Here is a 4,402-nt window from a genome sequence, read left to right on the forward strand (position 1 = left end):
AAGGCGTCGACTACTCCAAGTAGTTCCTTGTCGTGAACATCGTAGTTTAGTTCTGCTCCTAAGAACTTTCGTGAATAGTAGAACACTAGTCTCCATTTCCCATCTAGGCACTGCTGTGACAGTACAGCTCCTAGTGCGTAATCGGACGCATCGGTCTCAACTCTGGTTTTCCGTCTTAGATCGTACATCTCTAGTACGGGTGCTTCGAGGAACATCTGCTTTAGTTCTTCAAAGGCTTCCTGACATTCTTTAGTCTATTTAAACCCTATATCTTTCTTCGTAATCTCTGTAAGTGGTGTTGTAATCTAGGAGTAATTCCTAATAAACTTTTAGTAGAAGTTCGCAAATCCTAGGAAGGATTGCACGTCCTTGACTATTTTAGGTTTTGGCCATTCCTGTATAGTCTAGATTTTCTTTAGATTCATCTTAACACCTTCTGTTGAGATAATAAAGCCTAGGAATTCCGTTTCTTGCGTGTGGAATTCACACTTCTTAGCTTAAAGGTATAGCTTATATTCTTTAAGCTTTCGTAAGACCTTCTTGACATATTTAACATGTTCTTTGAGCGATCCTCTAGAGTACACCAGTACATCGTCTAAGTACGCTGTCGCGAAGATTCCAAGGTATTCGTGGAGAGCGCTGTTGATGACTGATTGAAAGGTTGCCGGCGCATTCGTCAATCTGAACGGCATTACCGTATACTCGAACAGTCCATATTTCGTCTTGAACGCTGTCTTCCATTCGTCTCCTTCCTTGATCCTAATCCAGTAAAATCCCTCCCGGACATCGAACTTCGTGAACCACTTAGCTCCCTGGAGTCGATCCATGAGCTCCGATATAAGTGGTAGTGGGTATCTATTCTTTCGAGTAACCCCGTTCAACCTTCTGTAGTCGACGCACAGTCGCCACTTTCCGTTAGGCTTCTTTACGAACAATATTGGTGAGGCCATTAGGCCTGATCCTAGTCTGATGAATCCTTTCTTTAGATTCTTCTAGAGGTATTCCTTAAGCTTAGCATCGTGCTCGGGCGATATAGGATACATTCCTCCTGGCGTCAACTTCGCTCCTTCCTCCAGGATGATCTCGTGATCCCAATTCTGGTGTTTAGCTAGGTCTGTTGCCTCGTTTTCTTTAAATAAATCTTGAAACTCGTTTGTCTGATATTCCTTTAGTATACCTAATAAATCCTTGTTTGGCGTATCTAGTGGTAAGGGTCCGTCCTTTGTAGGCGCGACGCGTCTTATCCATATAACTCCTATCTGTCGAGGGTCCTTCGCATAGATTCTCGCGATCTTATGCGGTGAGATCTTACCAAATCTCCCGTCCTTAGGTGAGCTCTAATTCGTTGGGCGTGTCTCTTGTCGTACTCTAGCAACCTTGCGCGCAGGTTCTCGGCTAAGAATGGTCTTCTTTTGCCAGTCGATGGCTGGGTTATAATCCTGTAACTAATTATACCTAATTAATATTTCTTCCTCTCCAAGGTCTATGATATTGATTTTCATTGTGCTTATAGTGCCCGCTAATTCTAGCGTTACTAGTTCGGTTTCTAACCGTATCATGCCGTTGCCGTAATCCATAGGCTTGTCGTCGGCTAGTACCACAGGTATCGGCGTCTTCTTGACCCAATGTGGTATCTAGTACTTCTCTATCGTCTTTGATGAGATTATGGTATGCATCGCGCCGCTGTTGATAGTCGCGATCATTCGTTTTCCGTGTACAACCACTATTGCTTGTAGCTTCAATCGTAGGCTCTTGGTGTGTTGTACTTGTTTAAGGGTTGTTATAGGACTGCCTTTGCTAGCGTAACCCTATCTCTAGCGGCATCCTAGTTTTTTAGCCTAGAGAGTCGTCCTTTCTGCGACTTCTTCCCTTCTTAGGGAAAATATCCTGCGCCGTACTTGGCGTTAAAGTGAACGTTACATTGGTTTTCGTAACAGAATCTCCAATGAATGTTCTAGTAAGGTATCTCCTTTGGAGTGTCGTTCGTTACCTCTTTTAGTTGTAGCTTAATTCTTTAAGTCTTTTCTTGGCCTAGCCTAGTGTGCATTCGACAATCTTTTGCTTTGCATTCCTCGGGCATAAGGGTGCTATGGTAGAAGTCGTCTGCCTTCTCCGCATCCTTTCTTTGGTTTTGATAAAACGAGCAGTTGGTTGTGCATTTAACCCAGCACAACTTTTCGTCGGCAATCTGTATCTTTTCTTGCTCGTGTACAGGGCATTAATCCACGCAGCATTCTTCTAGTTCTAGATAGTCGTGGCAACAATTATCTCCTCCGTATCTTGATGCTTCCTTTGCGCGTTTATGCTAACTACATCTCTTGTGTTTGCAGTTAACCTAATGCAGGTCCTTGTGCTTCATGCGTTGGCCTTTTTAAGGTGCTTCTTAGTCTAAGACCTTAGTTAATTCTATAAAGTATAGCTGTTCCTTTTGTGCTTGTTGTATAATCTTGGTGGCGTTTAGTCCTGTGACAACTATCCTTCCTATCTTGGAGATACAGTCGTTGGCTTAGTATGTGTTGTCTCCACATGTCTAACACTATCCTTAGGCCAATTGTTGTAGAGTGTCCATGCCGCTAACGGTCCAGTCCTCCGCCTAGGGTACGTCCCATTCGATACTTGGTTAGGCCAGTTTGGGGATGACTACGTATTCTAGGCTAGTGGCTCTTCGTGCCTCGTTATAGAGGTCTACATCGCTAAGATTGTCCTCTGACGTGAGATCGTGTCTGGGGTATGGCGTGGATAGTCTGATCATCTTGACCTTGACTATTGCCTGCTTGCTAGTTTCGTTCTTCGGGCAATCTCTGCGGAAGTGTCCTACTTCGCCACATTAGAGACATGCCTTATTGTCAAAGCGCTTTTGTCGTTTGTCCTTAGAGACACCATCTTGGTTTTTCTAGGAATTTTTTTTGTTCTTACTCTTGTCTTAGACTTTACTAGTCATGACAGTGTCACCGTCCCTGTCTATGCGGTTTCGCTGTTTCTTCATGTTGGCCACTATAGGCTGAAATCGTCTCTTTTGCTGGGCTCGTTCCTACAGTTAGTTGTTAATTTAGGTGGCTAGCTCAACTAGCTTATAAAGTGTGTTAGGTTTGTCGTAGTGCACAAGACCGTCTTTGACATTGTCCTTAAGTCTGGCTTCGAATACCGTTCGAAGTGCTGCGTCGTCCTAGTCGATTCTAGCTTAGAGCTATTTGAACTCGGCTGTGTACGCTAATATAGACTTAGTTTGCCTTAAGCGAGTGATTGCTTTCTCTGCTTAGTTCTTTGCGTCTACTTCTCTAAAGATGCGTCCTATTTCTTCCTTGAAACTTTCCTAATCCTTAAACAAGGCTTTAGTTTCTTCCCTAGTTCCGTGGGTGGTAGGTGAGGTCAGGAAATCCTTAACATATAGCTGCATCTACATAGCTGCTTTGCCCTTTATGTGTGTGTTAGCTATTAGGATCTTTTTCTAGTCGTTAGGTACTTAGTTAAATCCACAGTATAGGTCGATGTTAGTAAGGAACGTCCTTAGTTCGTTTCGTCCTCCTTTATATTTCTCGGGTACTGCTATCTTAGGTTTTAGGGGTGGTTTCTCGTTAGGCGTAGCTATAAGCTGGCTTACTATCTAGGCCATCATTTCTTGCATGGCTGCCATCTGCTTAGCTTAGTCGCTATGCTGCTTTTCCTGCATGCGTAGCCTTCGCTTAAGATCTCGTACCTTGGCCTAGTTCGTGTCGTTGTTCTCGTCATCTGAAGAGTTAGAATCCAAACCACTTCCTTCGAGCATCTCGTCATCGAGAGCTGGTGAGGGCGTAGGGGCCGCAGCCGTGGGCTCCTGTCCCTGGGTGAACTGGTTTCCGTTGTGGGCCATTATGGTAATCTTATTCGAGCGAACTATTAGTTAAACTCCTCCACTGAATTCAGTGGTGGTCAAAGTGTTACACGAGGTTCGACTATACTTAGCTAGGACTCGATCCGGGTTAGGGCGAGTCAGCGGGTTCGTGGTAAGCCGTGTGATTGCCGAGTAATTCAGGTGGAAAAGAGTTATGGATGTTTAACCGATAGTAAAGACAATTAATTCTATAGTAAGATAGAATAACAAAGTACTAATCTTGTTAAGTAAAGAACTTGTAAGAGAGTACAGTATAATAAGTTGACCACAACGAGTGTAATAATAAAATCCAACACATTCTTATACCCATCGTGTTCTGTCCTGATGCTCCCTATTCTCCCCATGCCATGGGAGCATTGGGAGCACAATTCTCCCAAGGCCACCCGTGCTCCGGGAGCAGGGCTCTTGGCGGGAGCACGCATCACGTGACCTCAAGCCCCGCGATGATCATTACCTCTGACGTGGACGTGGTTGGCCTTCAACCTCTCTGTCCCCGTCCAAGGAGAGAATCCTCCTCGTGACTTGTAACAC

The sequence above is a fragment of the Exserohilum turcica genome (assembly GCF_000359705.1).
Source record: "Exserohilum turcica Et28A unplaced genomic scaffold SETTUscaffold_19, whole genome shotgun sequence".
Lineage (NCBI taxonomy): Eukaryota > Fungi > Ascomycota > Dothideomycetes > Pleosporales > Pleosporaceae > Exserohilum > Exserohilum turcicum.